General features: G+C 41.8%; 2 long non-coding RNA genes across 4 annotated transcripts; both read right to left on the bottom strand.

Annotated features, from left to right (window-relative positions):
• On the bottom strand, positions 1-22,499 carry LOC122478585. Of its 3 annotated transcripts, none has more exons than XR_006296099.1 (5): positions 21,953-22,104; positions 21,072-21,107; positions 20,922-20,989; positions 20,591-20,797; positions 1-46 (listed from the first exon to the last, which is right to left on the bottom strand). It is a non-coding gene; the product is annotated as an uncharacterized LOC122478585 (long non-coding RNA). The 3 variants fall into 3 exon arrangements; XR_006296100.1 differs by lacking the exon at positions 1-46 and adding an exon at positions 22,443-22,499 and having other exon boundaries at positions 19,974-20,797; positions 21,953-22,053; XR_006296098.1 differs by lacking the exon at positions 1-46 and having other exon boundaries at positions 19,974-20,797; positions 21,953-22,103.
• On the bottom strand, positions 14,041-19,502 carry LOC122478586. The gene is made up of 3 exons (XR_006296101.1): positions 19,381-19,502; positions 15,692-15,905; positions 14,041-15,311 (listed from the first exon to the last, which is right to left on the bottom strand). It is a non-coding gene; the product is annotated as an uncharacterized LOC122478586 (long non-coding RNA).
• Positions 22,500-26,482: the final 3,983 nt, after the last annotated feature.

The following is a 26,482-nucleotide window of genomic DNA, read 5'->3' as shown; positions in this document are numbered from 1 at the left end:
GTCTCCCTCTCTCTCTGCCCCTCCCCCGTTCATGCTCTGTCTCTCTCTGTCTCAAAAATAAACGTTTAAAAAAAAAAAGAGAACTAAGTGATGCACTAAAGAGAAATAATCTATGCATAATTGGTATCCCAGAGGAGGAAGAGAGAGGGAAAGGTGCTGAAGGTGTACTTAAACAAATCATAGCTGAGAAATTCCCTGATCTGGGGAAGGAAAAAGGCATTGAAATCCAAGAGGCACAGAGAACTCCCTTCAGACGTAACTTGAATCGATTTTCTGCACGACATATCATAGTGAAACTGGCAAAATACAAGGATAAAGAGAAAATTCTGAAAGCAGCTAGGGATAAACGTGCTCTAACTTATAAAGGGACACTGATAAGACTCGTGATGGATCTCTCTACTGAAACTTGGCAGGCCAGAAAGGAATGGCAGGAAATCTTCAATGTGATGAACAGAAAAAATATGCAGCCGAGAATCCTCTATCCAGCAAATCTGTCGTTTAGAATAGAAGGAGAGATAAAGGTCTTCCCAAACAAAAAACTGAAGGAATTCATCACCACTAAACCAGCCCTACAAGAGATCCTAAGGGGGATCCTGTGAGACAAAGTACCAGAGATATCGCTACAAGCATGAAACCTACAGACATCACAATGACTCTAAACCCATATCTTTCTATAACACTGAATGTAAATGGACTAAATGCGCCAACCAAAAGACATAGGGTATCAGAATGGATAAAAAAACAAGACCCATTTGCTGTCCACAAGAGACTCATTTTAGACCTGAGGACACTTTCATATTGAAAGTGAGGGGATGGAGAACTATCTATCATGCTACTGAAAGTCAAAAGAAAGCTGGAGTAGCCATACTTATATCAGACAAACTAGACTTTAAATTAAAGGCTGTAACAAGAGATGAAGAAGGGCATTATATAATAATTACAGGGTCTATCCATCAAGAAGAACTAACAATTATAAATGTCTATGCGCCGAATACCCAAGCCCCCAAATATATAAAACAATTACTCACAAACATAAGCAACCTTATTGACAAGAATGTGGTAATTGCAGGGGACTTTAATACCGCACTTACAACAATGGATAGATCATCTAGACACATGGTCAATAAAGAAACAAGGGCCCGGGATGATACATTGGATCAAATGGACTTGACAGATATATTTAGAACTCTGCATCCCAAAGCAACAGAATATACTTTCTTCTTGAGTGCACATGGAACATTCTCCAAGATAGATCACATACTGGGTCACAAAACAGCCCTTCATAAGTATAAAAGAGGTGAGATCATACCATGCATACTTTCGGACCACAATGCTATGAAGCTTGAAATCAACCACAGGAAAAAGTCTGGAAAACCTCCAAAAGCATGGAGGTTAAAGAACACCCTACTAAAGAATGAATGGATTATACAGGCAATTAGGGAAGAAATTAAAAAATATATGGAAACAAACGAAAATGAAAATACAACAATCCAAACGCTTTGGGATGCAGCAAAGGCAGTCCTGAGAGGAAAATACATTGCAATCCAGGCCTATCTCAAGAAACAAGAAAAATCCCAAATACAAAATCTAACAGCACACCTAAAGGAACTAGAAGTAGAACAGCAAAGGCACCCCACACCCAGAAGAAGAAGAGAAATAATAAAGATCAGAGCATAAATAAACAATATAGAATCTAAAAAAATAGTAGAGCAGATCAACGAAACCAAGAGTTGGTTTTTTGAAAAAATAAACAAAATTGATAAACCTCTAGCCAGGCTTCTCAAAAAGAAAAGGGAGATGACCCAAATAGATAAAATCATGAATGAAAATGGAATTATTACAACCAATCCCTCAGAAATACAAGCAATTATCAGGGAATACTATGAAAAATTATATGCCAACAAACTGGACAACCTGGAAAAAGGGACAAATTCCTAAGCACCCACACACTTCCAAAACTCAAACAGGAGGAAATCGAAAGCTTGAACAGACCCATAACCAGCGAAGAAATTGAATCAGTTGTCAAAAATCTCCCAACAAATAAGAGTCCAGGACCAGATGGCTTCCCTGGGGAATTCTACCAGACATTTAAAGCAGAGATAATACCTATCCTTCTCAAGCTGTTCCAAAAAATTGAAAGGGAAGGAAAACTTCCAGACTCATTCTATGAGGCCAGTGTTACTTTGTTTCCCAAACCAGACAGAGACCCAGCAAAAAAAAAGAGAACTACAGGCCAATATCCCTGATGAATATGGATGCAAAAATTCTCAATAAGATACTAGCAAATCGAATTCAACAGCATATAAAAAGAATTATTCACCATGATCAAGTGGGATTCATTCCTAGGATGCAGGGCTGGTTCAACATTTGCAAATCAATCAACGTGATACACCACATTAATAAAAGAAAAGATAAGAATCATATGATCCTGTCAATCGATGCAGAAAAAGCATTTGACAAAATTCAGCATCCTTTCTTAATAAAAACCCTCAAGAAAGTCAAGATAGAAGGAACATACTTAAACATCATAAAAGCCATTTATGAAAAGCCCACAGCTAACATCATCCTCAATGGGGAAAAACTGAAAGCTTTCTCCCTGAGATCAGGAACATGACAGGGATGTCCACTCTCACCGCTGTTGTTTAACATAGTGTTGGAAGTTCTAGCATCAGCAATCAGACAACAAAAGGAAATCAAAGGCATCAAAATTGGCAAAGATGAAGTCAAGCTTTCACTTTTTGCAGATGACATGATAGTATACATGGAAAATCCGATAGACTCCACCAAAAGTCTGCTAGAACTGATACATGAATTCAGCAAAGTTGCAGGATATAAATTCAATGTAGAGAAATCCATTGCATTCTTATACACTAATAATGAAGCAACAGAAAGACAAATAAAGAAACTGATCCCATTCACAATTGCACCAAGAAGCATAAAATACCTAGGAATAAATCTAACCAAAGATGTACAAGATCTGTATGCTGAAAACTATAGAAAGCTTATGAAGGAAATTGAAGAAGATATAAAGCAATGGGAAAACATTCAGTACTCATGGGTTGGAAGAATGAATATTGTTAAAATGTCAATACTACCCAAAGCTATCTACACATTCAATGCAATCCCAATCAAAATTGCACCAGCATTCTTCTCAAATACAGAACAAGCAATCCTAAAATTCATATGGAACCACAAAAGGCCCCGAATAGCCAAAGTAATCTTGAAGAAGAAGACCAAAGCAGGAGGCATCACAATCCCAGACTTTAGCCTCTACTACAAAGCTGTAATCATCAAGACAGCATGATATTGGCACAAAAACAGACACATAGACCAATGGAATAGAATAGAAACCCCAGAACTAGACCCACAAACGTATGGCCAACTCATCTTTGACAAAGCAGGAAAGAACATCCAATGGAAAAAAGACAGCCTCTTTAACAAATGGTGCTGGGAGAACTGGACAGCAACATGCAGAAGGTTGAAACTAGACCACTTTCTCACACCATTCACAAAAATAAACTCAAAATGGATGAAGGACCTGAATGTGAGACAGGAAACCATCAAAACCCTAGAGGAGAAAGCAGGAAAAGACCTCTCTGACCTCAGCCGTAGCAGTCTCTTACTTGACACATCCCCAAAGGCAAGGGAATTAAAAGCAAAAATGAACTATTGGGACCTTATGAAGATAAAAAGCTTCTGCACAGCAAAGGAAACAACCAACAAAACTAAAAGGCAACCAACGGAATGGGAAAAGATATTTCCAAATGACACATCAGACAAAGGGCTAGTATCCAAAATCTATAAAGAGCTCACCAAACTCCACACCCGAAAAACAAATAATCCAGTGAAGAAATGGGCAGAAAACATGAATAGACACTTCTCTAAAGAAGACATCCAGATGGCCAACAGGCACATGAAAAGATGCTCAACGTCGCTCCTCATCAGGGAAACACAAATCAAAACCACACTCAGATACCACCTCACGCCAGTCAGAGTAGCCAAAATGAACAAATCAGGAGACCATAAGATGCTGGAGAGGATGTGGAGAAACAGAAACCCTCTTGCACTGTTGGTGGGAATGCAAACTGGTGCAGCCACTCTGGAAAACAGTGTGGAAGTTCCTCAAAAAGTTAAAAATAGACCTACCCTATGACGAAGCAATAGCACTGCTAGGAATTTACCCAAGGGATACAGGAGTGCTGATGCATAGGGGCACTTGTACCCCAATGTTTATAGCAGTACTCTCAACAATAGCCAAATTGTGGAAAAAGCCTAAATGTCCATCAACTGTTGAATGGATAAAGAAATTGTGGTTTACATATACAATGGAGTACTACGTGGCAATGAGAAAGAATGAAATATGGCCCTTTGTAGCAACGTGGATGGAACTGGAGAGTGTGATGCTAAGTGAAATAAGCCATATAGAGAAAGACAGATACCGTATGTTTTCACTCTATGAGGATCCTGAGAAACTTAACAGAAGACCATGGGGGGGGGGGGAAGGGAAAAAAAAAGTTAGAGAGGGAGGGAGCCAAACCATAAGAGACTCTTAAAAACTGAGAATTAACTGTGGGTTGATGGGGGGTGGGAGGGAGGGGAGGGTGGGTGATGGGCATTGAGGAGGGCACCTGTTGGGATGAGCACTGGGTGTTATATGGAATCCAATTTGACAATAAATTTCATATATTAAAAAAATTTTGTTAATGTCATAGGGATTTCAATACATGTATAGATTGTTTTGAGGAGAGTAGACATTTTAACAGTATTTGTTCTTTCCATCCATGAACATGAAATGTATTTCCATTTCTTTGTGTCCTCTTCCATTTCTTTCATCAGCGTTTCATAGCCTTGAGAGTACAGGCCTTTCATCTCTTTGCTTAGGTTTATTCCTTGTATCTTGTGGTATTTGGTGCACCTGTCAATGGGATTGATTCCTTAATTTCTCTTTCTGTTAATTCGTGATTCGTTTATAGAAATGCAATAGATTTCTGTACATTGATTTTTGTGTATTGTGACTTGTGGAATTCATATATCAATTCTAGCAATTTTTATGGGATTCTTTCATGTTTTTTGTATGGAGCATCATGTCATTTACAAATAGCAAAGGTTCTACTTCTTCCTTGCTGATTTGGATTCCTTTTATTTCTTTTTGTTGTCTGATTGCTATGGCCGGGACTTCCAGTACTATGTGGAGTAACAGTGGTGAGAGGGGATGTTTCTGTCTTGTTCCTGACCTTAGAGGAAAAGCTTTCAATTTTTCTCATTCAGGATGAGATTAGCTGTGGGTTTTTCATAGATGACCTTTATTATGTGCAGGTGTGTTGAGTCTCAACCTACTTTGCTGAGTCTTTTTATCATGAATGGATGTGACATTTTGCCAGTTGCTTTTTCTGCATCTGTTGAAAGCATCTTATTTTTCTTATCCTTTCTTCTCTTACTGTGGTGCCTCATGTTGATTGATCTGTGCGTGTGGAACCACCCTTGCAGCCCAGAAATATATCCCCCTTCATTATGGGAAATGGTTCTGTTAATGTATTGTTGAATTTCATTTGAAAGTATTTAATGAGAATTTCTGCATACATGCTCATCAGGGTATTGGCCTTCACTTTTATTAAAAATTTTTAAAAACATATTTTCAAATGTTTATTTACTTAGAGAGATAGAGTACATAAAAGTGAGGGAGAGGCAGAGAGACAGGGAGAGAGAGAATCCTGAGTAGGCTCTGCACTGTCAGCGCAGGTCCAATGTGGGACTTGAACCCGTGAACCGCAAGATAATGACCTAATCAGAAATTAAGAGTTGGACAGTCAACCGACCGAGCCACCCAGGTGCCCCTGCAGTTTTCGTTTTTTAAAAAATTTTTTTAACATTTATTTATTTTTGAGACAGAGAGAGACAGAGCATGAACGGGGGAGGGTCAGAGAGAGAGGGAGACACAGAATCCGAAACAGCCTCCAGGCTCTGAACCGTCAGCACGGAGTCCGATGCGGGGCTCGAACTCACAGACTGTGAGATCATGACCTGAGCCGAAGCTCAACCGACTGAGCCACCCAGGCGCCCCAGTTTTTGTTTTTATCTGGTTTTGGTATCAGGGTAGTGATGGTCTCATAACATGAATTTGTAAGTTTTCCTTCTTTTTTATTTTTTGTAATAATTTGAGAAGAATAGATATTACCTCTTCCTTAAATATTTGGTAGAATTCATCAGTGAAGCCCTCTGGCCCTGAACTCTTGTGTTTGGGGAGATATTTTTTAAATTACTGATTCAATTTCTTTCTGGTTTCAGATTTTCTATATCTTCCTATTTCAGTTTTGGTAGTTTATGTGTTTCTATGAATTTATCCATTTCTCTCAGAGTGTCCAATTTGTTTGCATTTAGTTTTTCATAATATTGTCTTCTAATTGTATTTCTGTGGTGTTGACTGTTATTTCTCCTCTCTTATTTGTGATTTTATTTATTTAAATTCTTTCTTTTTTTCTTTGTGATAAGTCTGGCTAGGAGGTTTTCAAGTTGATTACTGTTTTCAAAGAACCAGCCCCTGGTTTCACTGACTTGGTCTACTGTTTTTTGTTTCTGTATCACTTATTTCTGCTTTAATCTTTATTATTTCCTTCCTTCTGCTGTCTTTAGCCTTGGATTGTTCTTTTTATCATTCCTTTAATTTTACGTTTGGATTGTTTGAGATTTTTTCTTGCTTTTTAAGGTAGGCTTGTATTGTTATATACTGTCTTAGGATTGCTTTTGCCACATTCCAAAGTTTTTACCAGTGTATTTTCATTTTCATTTTTTTCAGTGAATTTTCTCATTGATTTCCTGGTTGGCCCATTCATTTAGTAGCATGTTGTTTAAGCCCCCTTTATTTGTGGTTTCCCCCCCCCCCCTTTTTTTTTTTTTGTGGTTGACTTCACGTTTCCTAGCTTTGTGGTCAGAAAAGATGCTTGGTCTGATCTCATCTTTGTGTACTTGTTGAGGCCTGATTTGTAACCTAGAATGTGATCTATTCTGGAGAATGTCCCATGTGCACTTGAAAAGAATGTGTATTCTGCCATTTTAGTATGGAGTGTTCTGAATATATCTGTTAAACCCATCTGGTCCAGTGTGTCATTCAAAGCCATTGTTTCCTTGTTGATTTTCTGTTAGAGGATGTGTCCTTTGATGTAAGTAATGTGTTAAAGTCCTCTACTATCATTATTATAAATGAGTTCCTTTATGTTTGTTGTTAATTCTTTCATATATCTGGCGATTGCATGTTGGATGCATAAAAATTTACAATCGTTGGATCTTATTGTTTGATTGTCCCCTTTATTGTGAGATAGTGTCCATCTTCATCTCTTGTACTGTTTCTTTTTTTTTTTTTTAATTTATGTTTTAGTCCTTGTCATGTTCCTGACCTTAGGGGGAAAGCTTCTCAGTTTCTCTCCATTGAAGATGATATTAGCTTTGGGACTTTCACATATGGACATTATGATGTTGAGGCATGATCCTTCTATCCCTCCTTTCGTGAGGGTTTTTTTCATCAAGAAAGAAGGCTGTATTTTGTCAAATGCTTTTTCTGCATCTATTGAGAGAATCACGTGGTTCTTATCCTTTTTTTGGTTAATGTGATGTATCACATCACTTGATTTGCAGATATTGAATCAGCTGTGCATCCCAGGAAAAAACCCACCTCATTATGGTGAATACTTCTTTTTATGTATTGTTGGATCTGGTTTGCTTATTTTCTGTGAGAATTTTTGCATTCAGTTTCATCAGGGAAATTGGTCTGTAGTTCTCCTTTTTAGTGGAATCTTTGTCCACTTTGGACTCAAGACAATGCTGGCCTCATAGAATGAGTTTGAAAGTATTCCTTCCACTTCTCTGGCCATGACTTTATCTTCTTTCATTTGGGATGGGTTCCTCTGTCTTGGCATTTTGGCTGAGTATTTGCCTTTGTGTTACAAAAGCTCATTATATTACCTGCCTGTGAGATGAATGGCTTTATGAAGAGGATGTCATCTAGTGTCCAGGGCTTGGAACTTCAGGGAGTGTCTCTGCTGTGTGTTGCATGCACTGTTTTGTGTTCTGGCTGCACTGTCCTTCAGGCCAGTTGTATGGGCAATGTATGGTCCTTGGCCAGAATGTGGTGAGTTTTATCTAAGTCTGCTCTGATCTGCTTGTTAAATGAGACTTGAAATGACTGCCACTAGAAGTGAAGCCCTGCAGAACTGTCTGGTCAAGAGAGCTGGTGTGGTCAGGGGCTTCTGCTGTTCTTCTGGGGGAAGCGGCCAGCTCCATTGGGACTGAGGCAAGCTTGACCTAGAAGGGCAGTCTCACCAGACCAGAGGGTGGGGTATGGCTTGGTGTAAGTGTGTTAGGCAGCCAGTGTGGGAATTGCCTTGTTTCCGGCGGGTGGCTCTGTGTTTATGCCGGGGGTCAGAGAAAGGAAATGGTGCCACCCAGCTCCTTTGTCCCTAGACGGTCATCTTTTTGAACACTGCCTCTCAGTGGTGTTCTCCAAGAAGTGTATAATCTCCCCACTGTGTGCACCAGACATTGTACACCAGGCATTGTACAGATCACTGTTTCCATGCCACCTGCCCCCAAGTTTTTTGCTGCCTTCTCTCTAGGAGTAGGGCAGTGCTCTCAGGGCTGTGTCCCAGCCAAGCCTGCTAACCTTAAAACTCCACATACTTGGGGTGCCTGGTTGGCTTGGTTAAGTGTCTGACTCTTGATAGTGGCTCAGATCATGACCTCGTTGTCATGGGATTCTCTCTCTCCCTCTCTCCCTGCCCCTCCCTTGCATGTGCTCTCTTTCTGTTTCTTTAAAAATAAATAAACTTAAATTAAAAATTAAAAAATTAGTGGCATGGAATACCTTATTTAGGCAAGATTGCCTCCCTGAGGGAATGGCAGTGGTATATCAGTAAAATTTCTAGTACTGACTAGGCAATTATGTTGACTGGTTAAAGGTTACATTCCTGCAGGAATGAAACTAGGTTTGGTGACATGGGGCCTTAACATAAGTAACTCCATGAGGGACCTGGGATTTTTCTTAACATTCCAAACCCAAATTTTTACACATCCATTTTTTATTAGAAATATAGCCCTAAATAATATTTTAGCCACCTACTGCTGGCCCGATTTTCATATCCTGTGAAACTGTGACCATCTCCTAATCATAGATGAAGATCAACTCTGTGACTCTAAGATCTTTGTGGGTCTAAGTTACTTTGATCCAAGTTACTAAGATCTTTGTGAGTCTAAGTTTACTGCTAGCCTTTTGAAGCCTTTGACCCAGGGACCCCAAGCCAGGCTGCTGAGCCATCACTTAGGCACAGAAGCACCCTTTCCAAGTCACCTATTCCTAGAACACTGTCTTGCACTTTTGTACTTCTGGGTCTTACCCTTTGGCAAGTCACATGCTGTGATGGACATCCACTCATGCAAACCTTTTTAAGTGGCTCAGAGAAAGCTGCTTGCCTGTGACTGCCACTTCATGGTCACATCTTTTCCTTCTGAAACCCCTTGAACTTACTATCATTCTTCTAATCTTTGGATATTTTTTGAATTAGAAATATTTGATTCTGTTGTATTCCTGCTAAAAATATGCATGAAAATATTAAAGCAAGGATTCTTTATAATAAGAGAGCAAGTCACAATGATTCATCTGGCCATTTGTGCTTTTTTTTTAATGTTCAGGCATGATATAAAGTACATCCTGTAAAATCTGAGTGTGGTTCATTATCTACGATAACCATCTTTATGGAAAGCCATTCGATAACATGCTCATTCAAGATCAGAAAACCACTTAACCATGTAATAAAGTGGCATATACATATGTTATTATCTTCAAGTATGTAAAGTAGATGTTTCTATAACTTGCATATCATTTTGTATTATTCAGTTTTCTGTAACATGAATGCAATTATTTAAATAAAACAATAATAAGAACAATAAGAACAGGCAAATGTCAATCACTAGTAACTAATAGTAGGACTAATTACATAATATAATGTGTTGAAAAAATAAAACCATGATTACTAATAATCTTTTAATTCATAATGGGTTTCTAGTTACCAAAATTTGGGAAGATAGTGCTGAGTCTCCACATACGTCAGACTGTTTTCTGGTTATTGATGTCATATCTGTTTGTACATTATCGCAATCAATATCTAGAAGAGATAAGTATTATTAACTAAAGTTTATATTTTTACTCAGATTTCTTAGGTTTAACCTCTTCTGTTCCAGACTCATCTGTAATGTGTAAGCTGGCACATTACATTCAGTCATCCTGTTTTCTTGGGCTCCACTTGGCCATGATATTTTTTGAATTTTCCATTATTTTTCATTATCTGCGAAGTTTTGAGAGGTGCTTTTGTAGAATGTATTTTGTAGAATGATCCTTGGTTTGGATATGACTAATGTTTTCAAATGAGTAGACTGGAGTTCGTATCTTTTGGAATAGAAGATCCAGAAGCATAATGCCATCCATAATTATCACTTCACATAAAGGGTGTTTACTCTGAAGATTGGGGTCTTTTGTTAGGATTGTTCTTATTCTGTGAAAAATGCTATTGGTATTTTGATGGAGATTGCATTGTATCAATTGCTTTGGGTAGTGTAGACATTTTCACAATATTTGTACTTCCAATCCATGAGCATGGAATGTCCTTCCATTTCTGTGTCATCTTGAATTTCCTTCATGAGTGTTTTTAAGTTTTCAGAACATAGGTCGCTCACCTCTTTGGCTAGATTTATTCATATGCATCTTCTTATTTGGTGAGGTGTCTTTTTTATTTGGTGTGCAATTGTAAATGGGACTGTTTTCTTAATTTCTCTTTCTACTGGTTCATTATTGTTGTCTAGAAATGCAACAGATTTCTGTACAGTGATTTTGTATCCTGTGACATTGCTGAATTCATTTGTCAGTTCTAGCAGTTATTGGGTGGACTCCTTAAGGTTTTCTATATATAGTGCCATGTCATCTGCAATGTGTGAAAGTTTTACTTGTTCCTGATTTGGATTCCTTTTATTTATTTGTTTTTTTTTTTTTTTGTCTGATTGCTGTGGCTTGGACTTCCAGTACTATGTTTAATACAAGTGGTGAGAGTAGAAATCCTTGTCTTGTTCCTGACCTTAGAGGAAAAGCTCTCAGATTTTCCCCATTAAGGAGGATGTTAACTGTGGGGTTTTCATAGATGACCTTTATTATGTTGATGTATGTTCCCTCTAAACCTACTTTTTTGGGGTTTTTATCATGAATGGATGTTGTACTTTGTCAAATACTTTTTATCTGCATGTGTTGAAATGATTGTATGGTTCTTTTCTTTTCAAGTTTATTCATTTTTAACCAAGACAGAGCGTGAGCAGGGGAGGGGCAGAGAGAGAGACACACACACAGAATTTGGAGCAGGCTCTTGGCTCTGAGCTGTCAGCACAGAGCCTGACGCGGGGCTCGAACTCACAAATCATGAGGTCATGACCTGAGCTGATAGAGGACTGTTAAAGGACTGAGCAACCCAGGTGCCCCGATCATATGGTTCTTATCTTTTGTCCTGTTTATGTATTGTATCAATACAATCTTTTGTCCTGTTGATGATTGATTTGTGATTATTGAACCACAGCTGGGTGTGGTGCAGATGTGCACAGCGTCCTGTGGCAGCTATGCATGTGGCTGGCCAGACAGGGTGCCCTTGTGGTTTTAACAAAGTTTACCCTGATACCAGCAGGTTTGGAGTGGGTGAGTCTCCCAGTGAACCCTTGGGACTGGCGCACTGCTAACAGGTTAGGTAACAAGTGTCTGTGCAGCCTCACCCCCCTGGTAGGTGCCTCTGGGCTTATTCTGGGAGTGGGGGTGGGGGAGAAGAATGGTGCCTGTGAGCTTCCTCATGGTTGGAGAAGTCCCCCAACACACTCAGAAATCAGCACGAACAGTTCTGTCTCCTGTTGCCTCCGCATTGCGTGAACTGCCACATTTACATTGCCTCTTCTCCACACAGGCAGGGACCTGGCTATCACTCACCCTCCTGGATCACCCAGTGCTGGGTCAGCTGACCTCCAAAGCTCCAGGATCTAAACTCAAGGGAATTTGGCCCCTCTCTGTTTTAAAGCCAAATGTTATGAGGATTAGTCTTCCCTGTGTGAGCTCCCTGGTGTGAGGGCTCACTTTCTCTGCCCTCCCTGCAGGCAGCCGCCCTCCACCTTTCTGACCTTCCTAACCTTTCAGATGCAGCTTCTCTCAGTTTAGGTGTAGAGTTTGTTCTGCCAGTCTTTGGATCACTCTCTGGTTCATGGGCTCGAATGTGGATGTTATGTAGTTGAAAACATGGGACAGGGTGAACTCAGGGTCCTCTTACTCTGCTATTATTAATTTTTTAAATGTCTTACTATTTTGGATTTTTGAGACATGGTCAGACAGACTCCTATTACCCATGCACTTCAGGATTAGAAAGGAGTTTTCACCCATTTTCTTCTAGTATTTTATGTTTTAAAACTCTCTTTAATGAGGTATAAGTTACATATAAAAATAGCCTCAAGTTAAAGGGTATAATTTGATGAGACTTGATCTCATGCCTACAGCACCATGAAGTTATACAGTTTCTCTCTAAACCTTAAATCATGATCCTTTGCGTCTAACTTAAATGTTTCTTTTGAGGTAACGAAGAAAGTTTTTTTACGTTTTCAGATATTGCCCTGATGTCTGAATGCCTGCATTGGGATACCTCTTTTCTGATAGTCTATATTCCTGTAAGTATTACATTCAGTCTACCTTTGGACTTTATCCTCTATTGTATCACTCTGTTCATGTAAATTTGTTGCACTACTTTAATGATGAGGGCTTCATAATTGGCTTGATTTTCACTAAATGGCACGAGCTGCAGTTCCACTTATGACAGCAAGCACAGGCTTCCTGTGTTAGGTACTCAAGAGCAAGGCAGATACCCTGGGCACTTGAGCTGAGAATTTAACTCTTTTTGCCAGCCCTCTTCCCTACCCTTGGAGACAGGAATCCCCTTTTGTTCACACAGAAATGTGGGTGAAGTCAGTAGAGAAAGTCCCCTTCTCTCCCTTACCCTTTGTCTCTCAAACTCCCTGTCGCTACCTTGTGCCCTTCCCTTTCTCTGACTCAATCCCCCAGGTCCACTGCTCCAATCCAGCCATGATCAGGGCGTCCTCCAGCTGCTGGCCTCTGCTCTGGCCATCCCTCAGTGAAGGAAACTGCAGGGATTATGTAGTTCACGGGTCTGATCAAGAAATCTCTGCTCCTTAGAGCGCTCCTGCACGTGGTGCTGTCTGTGGAGACCTGGCATCCTGGGCGAGGGTCTGACTCCATTTGTGGCCTCCTCACTCCTCTCCCACCATCACTGCTGGGCCCTCATCCTTCCCCACCATTAGAACTCAGCTATTTCCTAGGGGCAGATACCTGTCTATATGACCCTGAGGCACCAGGGAGTCAGTGAATATTTCTAAAGTAAATAAGCACAAACACCCCATAAATCTAGATACAGGAAGTTCCCACCACCCCGGAAAACTCCCTCGGGCTCCCTTGCACAGAGGGTGACCTTGCTTCTATCCTCCATCACCACCATTTCTGCCAGTTTGTTACCCGTGTGTACAGGAACCCCACTATATGCATCAATGGGGAGTGAGAGTAGATCCTCCTAGAAGCAGACGTTGACATAGAATGGTGAAAGGTGTATTGGGGACACTAGGAAGAACAGAGTGGAGGGGACAGGATGTTTTCTGTAGTTATCTGTGGCCTCAGATGAACACATTAGTATGTGGCTGCATGTGAGATTATATGATATGGAAAATGATTGTCTTCGTATCTCTGAATGTACATGTTCTCATAATTTTCTTTCTTTGTCTGGTAGGGCCTAAATTTTAATAGAAAAATGAGGGACCTTGTCTTACTGTTTAAAAGGGCAATTGCCAATCCCTGGGCTGAGGTGTTAACAGGCTTAGTTTAATGAACTTCCGTGACCGTCTTTTTTTGATGATCATTGTGTGGAGATATCTTAATTGAAACTGTGAGAAGGGTGAGTGGACACTTCCCAGACATTTTGCAGATGCATTCTGTATTCAATGTCTTCTTTTCATAATGTCCTTAGAAACAAATATTACCCCTGTTTCACAGAAAACAAAGCTGAGGCTCTGTGTAGGTCCCACTGAGAACTGGTATTAGGGCTGAGACAGCAGGAACGCAGGAAAAACCTTGGGATATTGTGAGAGAAGTCTGAGGAGATGGAAAGCTGTAGTCAGGGTGATGACAGGGGTCCAGCAGGGGTGGCATCTTGGCCAACCCTGAATTGTAGGTTGACCCACTGGAGTCTGACTCAGGCTGAAAGCCAGTTCAGGCACTCAGCTGACCTAGGTCCTTTCTTCACTTTTAGTTTCACTGAGGGATATGAACTTAGACAAGCATTTCCGTAAGACCACGTTAAACTTTCCATATCTGCCGGGCATTTTTTCCCATAAATATCCAGAACCTTTAGAAATCCCAGGGAGAAAACAATTCAGTTAGATGATTGCCTAGGTGCACTTTGGCAGCACTGACGTTTTGGAGATAAACACTGCATTGTGCACTGAGAGTGATCCCACATAGCAGCTCCGTGTGGACCTCATGCTCCCTGCTCAGGCTGTGGCCAGGAATGGCCTCCAACTGCATCTCACTGATCCCAGCACCCTCGCCTCTGCACCTCCTCAAACTCGGCTTACTGTGCTCAACTTCCCTTCTATTCCTGCGTGATTCAAGTTCCCCCATTTTTGCACTGGATCCTTCACTGGTACTTCCACTATGGTGACCACAAGGTCTGTGTCATATAATGCATGTGCCCCCCCTTCAGACAGGACACCTGAGGCACCTACACTTAGGGGTACATATCATCCTTCACAGAGCTCAAAACATTGTGTCTGTAAGATAGGCACCAGTGCTCCCAATACGTCTGCCTTTGTGTAAAAATCCTCTTTCTTTTTGACAAGAGAAACCTACAGCTGACCTCATTACAGGGAAATGACACAGCCCATTGCACATTATGTCCTGAGAAACTTGAGATATGTGACACTGTCCTCAGGCAGGTTTGCAGTTGAATTGCCAAGCCCTCACAAGCATCCCTACATCATTCCCACCAAGTCTTTCACGAAGAAGACAAATACGCTTTATCAGTCACTCATCCAGTTCAGGTCATCTTACCAAATTTAGTATATGGAGGAGCTGGTGGAGGAGGGGGAGGTGGCCCATAGCCCGTGGCTGGTGGTGATGGGTGGTCCATGGGGGACAGCCTGCAAGGCGATCCTGGGAAAGGACCAGGCCCTCTTGCATACATAATGGCCTGTGGAACAGAAAGGAAAGCTATGTTCATAGGACAGAGCAAAGCACCAACACCAGCAAAAAGTGGGAACGCAAAGAAGCAGTGTTCATCTCCTGCCAGCTTCCCCACCACCAGGTTCCAAGAGGGCAGCATCAGCGCCAAAATCTCTACCCATACTTTGGGTTCCACTTATGCTTTTGGGGTGCAGAATGGATGCTATGGTGATAAACCAGCGTTCGCACATGTTTGTAAATGTAGAAAAGCAAAGGCTCTTTTCCTAGAGGATTTATGGAGTGAATACTAAATTAATAAAATAGCATACTCCCCATAGGAAGACATCTAAGTCCACAGTCACCCCCCCCCCCCACCGTTTATACCCCTCCGCCACAAAGGCTGCTTACTGTGTATGTGAAGAACTACAGAATGAGAAGTAATGACAGTCCCAGTTTCCACCCAGGGAATCATAGCCCTCGTGGCTCAAAGCTCTGCCTCTAAGCCCCCGCCTGTGCCTGATCTGCTGCTCTCCTGACAGTAGGGTCTCCTCCTCTCTGGAAGTGCTATCCAGTGGCACAGAGACACATGGGGCGATAGGGATCCTGAGGTCCTGCAGAGAACCTGGAAAGAAAGCATGCTCTTAGAGAAACACTTCACCTATACATGTTAATTGGGTTCAGCTAATTTATTTTAATTCAGAGGTACTTCTCAGCTTAAGTAGAGTAAAATTTGCAGGGCACTTTTGTCCTCTAAAAAAATGAGCTGAAATTCTAATTAACAAAATTAACACAAATGCACTTTGATTTCTGGTGTAAATTTCCATGTTTTACCCATACCTCTGAAACAGGACAGAACAGAACCTGCTCATATGAACACAAGGGAAGGCCATGGTGGGGACTTGCCACACAGGTAATTTTGGATTTTCTCTTCACAACTTAACTTTCAGTGCGTGTTTTCTACAACAAGTATGTCACCTCTTATAGTTCAGAATGTTCATACCCAGGGCACACCTGAAGGGATTCTGGACAGCATGTTTACCACAAAAAGATTGAATGCTGATGGATATGAAAATTACACTAAGACCACTCTAAATGACACATACAAAAATATAAGTTGCAGTGAAGGCAGTTTGCATTTTCAGATTGTAGAGATATCCACAGATTTTCTGAACACAAAAAACCCTTGACAGAAGCGGGAGAGGAAGAACGGCAAGAGCAGTGATTCCACATTGAGGAGATCCAGAAAGAATGAGGCAAGCCAGGAGACTTCCAAGTGGAGTGTGGGATCATCCACCTTGGCTTATTTCCAGGAACACACTCGAAAAGCCCTAAGGTCCTCACCCCTAAGCACACTTAACTTCTAAACTTACCACAAAGAGATGCCAGGTGGGCAGTAGAGAAGCCCGTAGACTATTGGGTAAAGGTTGTGCGTTTGGAAATAAAAACACAAGCAGACATATCATACGACACAGAAACCAGAGACATTGGCAGGAGAGTGTGCTGTACAGAAAGATGCGGGTGTCAGGAGAGACTTAGAACTGAAAATGGCCAGAGCATTTCCCTTGTACTTCTCGGCACTTTTGGTAGAGTCAGTATTGGTATCACTCACGGGAGTGACACCAGCTTCTGGACCTGCTAAAGGCCCTGGATGGGATGGACATTTATTCTGATTTGAGTAGACTGTTGGGGGATTAAAAACAAAACAAAACAAAACAAAAAAACCCTCCCCACATTCCTGAAACAACTTAAACTCTTTGCTCCAGTCAGATCACAAATCACATGCAGAGGGTGTGCCTCATCCCTCAGGTGATCCCCAAGAAGTGGAAGACCCATCCTGTAAACCCTGATGAAGACCTGTAAAATCCTTGATTCAGATGTTTTCATCACTCATCAAACAATGATGGATGGCTGGGGCTCGAGTAGATGGATATACATTAGGCTGTGCCTCATGCCTCACGCCTCACAGAGCCCAGCCCGCGGGCAGGGCATTTCTGCTGAACCGCTATGTCTGCTTTTCTGCATACAGCCCCATTCCTTCTCCACGAGAGACACCTGTACCAACACAGAGTGGAGGTAATGACAGAAAGATGATATGTCGATCATGAAACACGAGGAATGTGGTAATGGCGGCAGACACATTCCCCTTGCATCATAATGGTCTGTGGTACCACCTCTGCACCTTGGCCAAAGACCTAACACCAACAAAAATGAGTGTGCTTTACAAGTCAACTCATAACACTCAGATCATCTTACCAAGTGTTGCTGGTGGAGGGTTCGGGGTGGCCCCAGGGCCACCAAGGTTCAGGAGGTGGATGTGCCAAATAGCCCATGGGGGCGCATCTAGGGTCCTTGTCTGTAGAATCTTCCAGTTAATGGAGGAGGTCCCCATGGATCCACACTGTCCTGCAGAACAGAAGTGACAGCTACATGCATATGCCAGACAAGAGAACCAATACCAAAAGCAGCTGTAACCCATAGAAGAACGTGTCAGCACCTGTCACCTTCTCTGCCACCAGGATCCAAGAGAGTAGCATCAGTACCTGAAAACTCTGTCCCTGCCACTGGATACCACCTACAGCTTGGGGTGGTGGATGCAAGAGGAGGAACTGCTGTCACCACACATCACTGCCCATGTCTGCGGAAGTAAAATGGCAAGGGTCCTGTCCTAGAGGGTTAACAGAAGTGATTACATAGTGATGAAGCAGCATTCTCCAGACAGGCAGGCATCTATGTCCCAGTTCACCCTGCATGCCTCCTCTGCAGTGACTCCTGATGCTCTGTTTTTGGTATAATAGGAACACAACAAATTGAGTGCAAATAAATGGCTCATATTCTGCTCATGGAATCACAGCCACTCCTGGGGAAAAGTTCTGCAGCCAGACCCTCACTTTGTCTCCTCTGCTCCTCTCCCTGAGAAAGGAGTCTTCCCTCTTGAAGTGTTGTCAAAGGCCTCTGAGACCTCTGGGGAGTGGAGGATGCCTGGGATCTTGCAGGGGAATAGGAGTCTTCTGTGAGGAACAAGGGACTTGTGGTGAATGTCTACAAAGCTCAGATGTGTTCATCTTAATTCATTGGGAATTCTGACTTGAAGCATACTACAGGACACAGAGTAATTAAGTCCTACAGAAACAAAAGAGGTAAAAATTCGCATAACAGCTTTAATGCAAGTGTTTTGGTATAAAACTCCTGGGATGTGTCATGAGACTGTATCAGCTCTAACAGTGACTGGGGACACAACCAGAAACTGCTCATATGAACACAATCGAAGGACACAATGTTCAGGTTATTTTTACCTAAGGTATAGCTGGAAGGATTCCAGACAACTCATTTACCAACAAAGACGGGAAGGTGATGAGTGCTGATAATGACTTTGTCTAAGACCACTCTAAATTGCACAGGGCACAGGGATGCCTGGGTGGCTCAGTCACTTGAGTGACCGACTTCAGCTCAGGTCATGATCTCACGGTTTGTGAGTTCAAGCCCCACGTCGGGCTCTGTGCTGATAGGTTAGAGCCTGGAGCCTGCTTCTGATTCTCTGTCTCCTTCTCTCTCTGCCCCTTCCCCACTCATGCTCTGTCTATCTCTGTCTCAGAAATAAATAAATATTAAAAAATAATTTTAAATTGCACAGGGCACAAAATAAAAAGTTGGAGTAATGATGGGGTTTCGCATTTTTCAGTTTTAAACAATGTGGTAGACTTTCTAGCAGGTTAATGTCCTAGCCAGAATCAAGAAAGGAAGACACAGCAGCCACACTGTTCCCACAGAGTTGAGGTCTGGAAGGGGTGACCCAGGCCAGGAGACTTCTGTTTGGAATGTGGGGTCATCCTCCTCTCGTTATTTCCAGAAACACATGGTAAAGTCTTAAGGTACTCAGCCTCTAAGTCCTTTGGGCTTCTAAACTTACCACAAAAAGATGACAGGCTGAGAGTAGAGAAGCTTGTACGCTCCTAGGTTAAGAGTGTGCATTTGGAAAACAAATAACAAGCAGACATATAACACAACACACAAAATGAGACTAGGCCAGGAGAGCGTGCTGTACAGACAGATGAGGGTTTCCCGAAAGTGTTACAACTGAGAATGGTCCCAGGATTTACCTTGTCCTTGTCTGCATTCTTCGTACAGTCAGAGCTGCTGTAACTCACAGAGGTTGCATCAGTTTCTGGATCTGCTAAGGACCCCGGAAGGGATAGAGGTTTATTCTACTTTAGTGGACTGTGTGAAATTAAAAGAAACCCTCACCTCATTCCTCCAATATCTTAAACTGTTCCCTACACACAGGTCCTTGGCCAGAGGCAGAGGGTATCCCACATGCCTCAGGTGACCCCCAAGGACAAGGGGGACAATCCCATCACCTTGATAAAGACCTCACCGTGCCCTAGTTCATGTTTTTCATAATTAATCAAATAACTGTGGACAGGTCAGGTTCAAGTAGCAATCTAGAAGTCATCACTTAAACAGAGGTTTCTCAGTATACATTATGGGAAATCACCATTTCATTACAGATTAAGAATAAAAATGAGGATGCCTGGGTGGCTCAGTCAGTTAATCATCTGACTCTTGATTTTGGCTCAGGTCATGATCTCACAGCTTGTGAGTTGGAGCCCTGCACCCGACTCCACCCTGACAGTGTTGGGATTCTCTCTCCCCGCCTCTCTCTCTGCTCCTCCCAGACACACACACACTCTCTCTCTTTCTCTCTCTCTCTCTCTCTCTCAAAATAAACGAGCTTAAAAAAAGGGTAAATGGAGAATACTGATTAGGGTATAACATCAGGGAATGCTCAACCTGGGTATGTTTCTTCAGGCTCCAGGTGGATTGTTCAGTCTTTTCGCTTATCTATAAGCTGCCTTCTACATGGGAAGTTATTATATAACTACATCTGAATAGAAATGTACTTACACTAATATGCAAATGAGAAAAGGAAAACGATGGGTATTTAGCAGTGAGGCCACAGAGTTGCCCTGATAACATCAGAGGCCGAAGCTATATGGAGCCTGAATTTAGGAACTTAGGGCTATGGTTCAAGAAAAAATAAAATAAAAATGACAACATTAAAAATAGTAAAGAAATGAACTCCTGAAATAAAACTAAAATAAAGCCTTCACATTGTGTCAAGGTGGGAAGAAAGCTAAGGCCCATGTCCCGTCATCCCCTCCAGGCTCCTCTCTTTAGCTAGGGGATGCTGGAGGAGGTGGGAGGGTCCGCAGTCAGGGGAGGGGCCTGAGCTCCACCAGTCACAGGGACAGGTGCTCTGCTGCCTGGGTCATCAGAGGAGAACACCCTCCTGTCACCCCTTCAGACCACCTGCTATCCTTAGGTAGTAATTGTGGTTCTGTCCAGGACACACGATGATCACCCACAGGGAAAGGCTTTGCCGCAGAAATTAGGCTGCTGCACATCACCACATGCTCCTTACCTCTCCTTGGAGGGTTCTGTGTCTCTGGACTTCCAGGCATTGGTCTCCACCTCCTGTATCCCTCAAGCAGCCTCTTTCCTTCCATCCCATCCAGTCTTGGATACAGAAAAGGAATGGACTTCTATAAGAGTTGCAATGCCACGTCCTCTGACTAGACACTAAATAGCACAGCTGTCATCCCTCAGAACACCCATGAAAACTCATGTCATGCTCCCACACCTGTGTTTCAAGCGGGCGACCTCCCGGCTCTGCTCTGCCATTTCCCTCTCCCAGATCCGAGGCTTGATCTGGGGGAGAAAAACACATCCCCCTTCAGTCGTGCCAGACTGTGCACCAAAGAGGGAGAGGAGGAAAAAAGGAAACACTTACCCAGTTGTCCTGAGCATTCTTCTCATGAACTGTGACCTGAAAAAGCAACAATGAAAAGTCCATATTTAGGAATTCCAAGGGCGACTACATTCACCCACATGAGGTACTAAGGGTTCAATATGTCAGGCAGAACTCAGGTTACCTGGTGTCTGAAGGTGAGTTCTGCCTGCTGCAGCTGTTCTTGTCTTTGTCCATTTTGTTGCCTGTGAGTTATAGTTGCTTTTGTCAGATAAGGCCCATATTGGGTATGATTTTCAATAATCTGCCCACGTTGTCATCATCCTCCTATCTGTCCCCTAATACAATTTTACACATGAAACACTTTCCACATGATTGTAAATGTACAATAGGATCAAAACTATTGTTCCATCCTTTCCTAACTCATTCCATGACTGTAGGGTTCAGAGTTCACATAATTCCTTCCCACTTTCAGTTGTGCCCTAATTCATCATGTGACAAGTGTCTTTCATCATAAAGCTCTTTCGTCCTTTCACTTAGATCTTCACCACGTTTCCTAGGGTTGCAAAGACCAGGGCCATGAAATGGCACTACCATGTTGATGGTATGATTCATTCTAAGACACACTGCTTTCCTACAGATTATGATACTTGACACCACCCCCCAGGAACGTTGGCATGGATGAAGTTTCCACACAGTCTGGCCATTGCTTGAAATCTGGAAATGTTGATGAAGTTAATTGTTTTGTTCTTTCTAAATCTTACCTTTTTTATCTGTTAATACTCTATGCATATGTCCTCTGCATTTTTGTTTATATTACTATGTTGAGTCTAAACATAGACTTTTAACCTCGTAAAAAGGTTAAAAACAAAAAAAGTGAAGAGAGGTTTCATGAGCTGCTGGTAATTAGTAGCTGAACTCACTTGTACTTGTTTATTTCTTTCATAGCTATTTTCACATTTTCCCTGCAGCTGCCAGCTGATTCTTCTTTGCCGCCAGTTCACACTGTGTCATTTTCAGCTTCCTAAGATGGGAAAGACATATACACGGTCCAGGAGCCAAGGTCCACAAATTCTGCCTTTTTACCTCCCAGCACTCTTGAAGGCCTAGATGCAAATATCCCTTCCCCCACCTCTCCCATAAATGCACAGACTGACAACACAGTCAGAAAATGAACTGAACACCCCATTTAAGTTAAAGAAAATTCAACCTCTGTCTGCTGCCATGTCTCTGCTCTCAGACCTGTTTCCTCTCCTTCATCATAAAGTCATCAAATAACATTGCACTTTGTGCCTTCCCAGAGCTGGTCTTTTGTTTGAGATGGTGAAGGCTCATTTCAGTTCAGTGTCAAAAACCTTGTCTGACCACCCATACCCATTAGGATGAAGCAAGGGATCATCACTAGTCTCACACCTCCGTGGGGAGCCCTGATTCTCAGTCCAGAAGTTGTACCCTGACACAGACAATCACCCTGAAATATGACCTTCCAGGATATGGCTTCCCCAACATTGCAGCTCACTCCCAGACATCGCTAGAGTCAGGAGTACAACCCCTGCGTCCACCTTCACATATCCTGGTGGAGGAAAAGGCCAATCTTAGAGCAGCAACATCTCTGCTCTAAGTAGAGCCTGATATGAACCTGATATGAACTGTCACACAGTCTGGGTTTATCTCCAGGAAACAGATTTCAGATGGAAAACTATCAACTTCATGGAGCCAATCTACTTGAACAAGACTCAGTTCATTGACAGTGAAGGCAGCAAAGGGAAATGCTTAGAAAGGCTGGTTTGCTGTGTTGCCCTCAGACTATTTTGTTCATGGTGTTGCTTTAAAGGGTTTCAACTTGGTACTGGATGTATTCAAGAATCACATGCAAAATTGAAAGACTCCTAGAAACTGACACAAAACCTCTAGACAGAGAAAGGCACATGCATTTCCTTCCGGCATCTCAGGCAGTCCTTCAACAAATGCTTTCTGGAGTGGCTGGAATGTAGTGGTTCTGTTGTAAGGGATTGAAAATAGAAAGGTGGCCAGGGTGCTGTACGTGCTCCCCCAAAGAGCTTAGAAATGATAAAAACAAGATGCCAGTGAGACAGAGCAGGCTCCACCCCAGGTGTGGGAAGGACTAACAGAAGCTGAGTCTCCAGGGAAGTGAAGGAAGTATTTCCTTTTCAATGTGAATGAGGGACTCTAAAGGCCCTGATCTCCTCCTGAGAACAAAAGGAAATACTGTACAAAGGAGGAAACATGTGAGCGAATGCACCAAATTTCTAATGACCCCATGAAGACACATGTGACCAAGATGGATGGAGAAGAAGGAAGCCCAGGACAAAGCCAGCCTGGCAGTGGGAACCAATCTCCCCAGGACTCATCAATGAACTTGGGGACAGACAACTGAACTGCAAAATAGCTGAACAACTTTATGGGCACAGACTTAGAAGGAAACATGTGTAGTTCAGAGGCAGCCAGCAAAGATGAGCCCTAGTGAAGCTGCAGACTTTGGTAAAGACTCAGAGGAGTTACACTTAAAAAATCGGGGGACATGAATTAACTCAGCTTCCTTCGGAATTGGGCCTGCTGTGAACAATCTCACTAGCAGAACTGATGCAGGGATCCAGTACTACTGGCACCCCTACCAATTTTCCAGAAATAAATTTCTGTGGTTTCTGCAGCAAGATAATTAATTTTTTCCCACATATTCTTGACCCATGTCTGGTCCTGAACAAAAATGACCTAATTCCTGGATGACAAGACAACGTGATGGGACTGAAACCCATGGGCAATGTAAATGGATCCCAAGCAGATACAAATATCAATGTTATTAATGCTGATACCTTCCCTCTTCCACCCCAAATACATGACACAATATGTGACAAGCACTTAGGACAGAAAGGAAAATGTGGGTGACAGAAAGCAAGGTAAGAAGGACAGGCACAATTCTGAATGCATTTGGCAAAGACACTCTGGACCCAGTTCCAAAAGAAATTTAATTATCTCTACTGGCTGCCACATTCATTCATACAACAGTACTTGTGATAGTTCTCACATGAACACTTGACTCTTCTATAGCCACTTTTCTTTCTTCATAGAATTCTTCAAGGATGCCTGCTTTGTCCTTCAGCTGTTTGACTTTTCCTTCTTTGGTTGCTTCACAGACCTCAGTGCATTACACTTGTCTTCCAGGGCCTTTTTATTTTCTGTGCAAACATGGATTTTCTTTCTAAGTGTGCACATGACCTGAGACTTGTTTTTGGTGAGATAGGAAAAGGGCAAGAACCGTGAAGGCAGGAAGGCACTCTTTCCCTTTCCAATGCAAAGTCATTGTCACCAATATGGGGATTTCTCCGCAACAGACAGCATACTTTCCAGTTGACAGTTATTGGACCTCAAGACTCTCAACTCTACATGCTCGAATTCACCATTTTCATCTTGCGTTTTTAAGTAAGACAGATAAGAGAAAAACACTTTCCATAAGTAATGATCACACAAAAATTTGAGTGCACCTAACACAACAGGATTGTGCATTGCAGTAAACAAAGACCTTGAGGCATAAATATAACTAGGAGAAGATAAAGATGGTGGGAAATAGTTCATGTCAGATAGCTTATAAATGGTTTTCTTGTTGGAATATATATATTTATGTACATCTGTATATGTGTGTGTGTGCATACACACACACACACACACACACACACACACACACACACACACACTTTTTCCCCATTCATGTTGAAAATTCACTGTTCAGCATTACAAAATGAAGAGACTATGAGGCACCTGGGTGGTTCAGTCAGTTGAGTGTCAGACTCTTGATTTCGGGTCAGGTCATGCTCCAGGATCATGGGATCTAGCCCTGTGTTGGGCTTCACGCTGAGTGTGGATCCTGCTTAAGATTCTCTCTGTTTCCCTCTGCCTCTCTCTCCCACTTGCATTCCCTCTCTCACTAAAATAATAATAATAATAATAATAATAATAATAATAAAGAATAATTTAAAAATAATTTTTTTAAAAAAAGGAAGGGACTATACATTTTAGCTGTTGCCCTTTATCTCTCAATTATCTTTGAGAATTTTCTATATATCTTAGAGGGCAGAGCTGAATGATGTGATAATTAGTTGTGAACATAAAAGATAAGTTCTAGTCCTTGAAATGGCAAAAGTCATCATGGTGGTCGTAGTGAAATTCCAGGTCCCTGGTAGGAGGTTGGACTCCCAGAGGCCCGCTCTCTACTGTGGTAAATGGCAAGCTAATATGCTGTGCTCACCTCACCCAATGAACAAAAACTCTCCAAAGCCAAATTACAGTAAAACTCAGCAGCCAAGTCTTAGCACTTCCTGATTCTTCACATTCCTCTCTCTCTCTGAGATAGCAAGGTAGCATGTACACTTTGAAGGGTGTCCTTTAAATTTTCATTAAAGTGCTCAACTTTTTTGATGTTCTCCTTTAACAAACCATGTTGAATGAGTAATAATAATTCATTATTTTACTTGTGTTTTTAGAATGCAATCTAGGCAAAGAAGAGATTCTTACCTTCCATTTAAGAGCTTCATCAGAGAGAAACTTCCTTTCTTAGTTTCCTGAAGACGTTTCTTTAATTCATTGTTTTATAAAACATGAAAAAGGAATCAGAATTTAAAAAAAAAGCATAATGCTAGATAAACCTGTCTTCTAATGTGTGACTCCTTTCACAAATAAAGAGGTAGCTCTTTACATTTGTGAAGCTTCTCTTCAATTGGGACTGTTTATAGAACACATGAAATAGGTCAGTAGGATGCTCTACCAGAGTGGAAGTAACCAAAATGAAATCACACAAAATATTTGAAAGGGCAATGCTACCTTCTGTTCCCAAGTGGATATATCTTCAACAAGTTCTTTGTTTTCTTTCTTAAAATTATTGATCTTCGTGGTTGTTTGCTGTAAACTAACTAAAAGGAGATAAAAACAATTTCTGAGGTTGTTACCAAACCAGTTCTATCGAATAATCCCAGTGTTTTAGCGGCACAGACACATGATCTGACAGGTGGGTGTAACTAACATTTTAGCTTTCCCGTGTGTCTGAAGAAATCAAGTTTCAGCAGCATTTTAAACCGAAGAAAGCCTATTTCAATGCGATTCCTATTTAAAATATTGTCCAAAATGGAGAAATGCAATAAAATATCTTCTGCTAATTTCTCTCTCATCTGGAAGCACCCTTCTTGGAAAATTCAGTCCCTTTAAATAGTCACCACCAGAGTTGAAACAGAAAAATCAAATCCTATCAACTTACGTTTCTCTCCTCCAAGTATTAAGGTACACAGAGAGGTCCCAGAAAATAAAGGAACAAACAAAAACAAAAAAACATCATTTAGTCTCGATTTGAGCCACTCACACCCCCAGGTGCTATCTGGAATTCCACACAAGGAAAACTCAAACTGCTGCTGACTGGTTGACTACTCAAAGGCCTTGGATGACTT

This window comes from Prionailurus bengalensis, unplaced genomic scaffold (assembly GCF_016509475.1).
Source record: "Prionailurus bengalensis isolate Pbe53 unplaced genomic scaffold, Fcat_Pben_1.1_paternal_pri Un_scaffold_99, whole genome shotgun sequence".
NCBI lineage: Eukaryota > Metazoa > Chordata > Mammalia > Carnivora > Felidae > Prionailurus > Prionailurus bengalensis.
The sequence above is the reverse complement of the archived record's forward strand: the minus strand, read 5'-3'. Positions and strand labels throughout refer to the sequence as shown.